Below are 226 nucleotides of genomic sequence, written 5' to 3'. Positions count from 1 at the left end.
TTATGGTGGTTAACATATTTTTCCAAAAAATACTATTGGTTGTTTGGCAAAGGACACTGTAGTTCTATAGAAATTGCTTGTTCACAGACAGAAAACATGAAAACTGTTTATCTTTACCCTCATGACTCATAATTACTTCTTGAATCATTCCACACGTTGTTTACACATTTACTTCAAAGCACTAGCCTCTTCTCCTCCAACCCAGAGAACATTGAGACTACCAAGA

This window comes from Callorhinus ursinus, unplaced genomic scaffold (genome assembly GCF_003265705.2).
Source record: "Callorhinus ursinus isolate GAN/ISIS: 27379988/994484 unplaced genomic scaffold, GSC_fseal_2.0 scaffold27, whole genome shotgun sequence".
NCBI lineage: Eukaryota > Metazoa > Chordata > Mammalia > Carnivora > Otariidae > Callorhinus > Callorhinus ursinus.
This window is presented reverse-complemented; position numbering follows the sequence as displayed.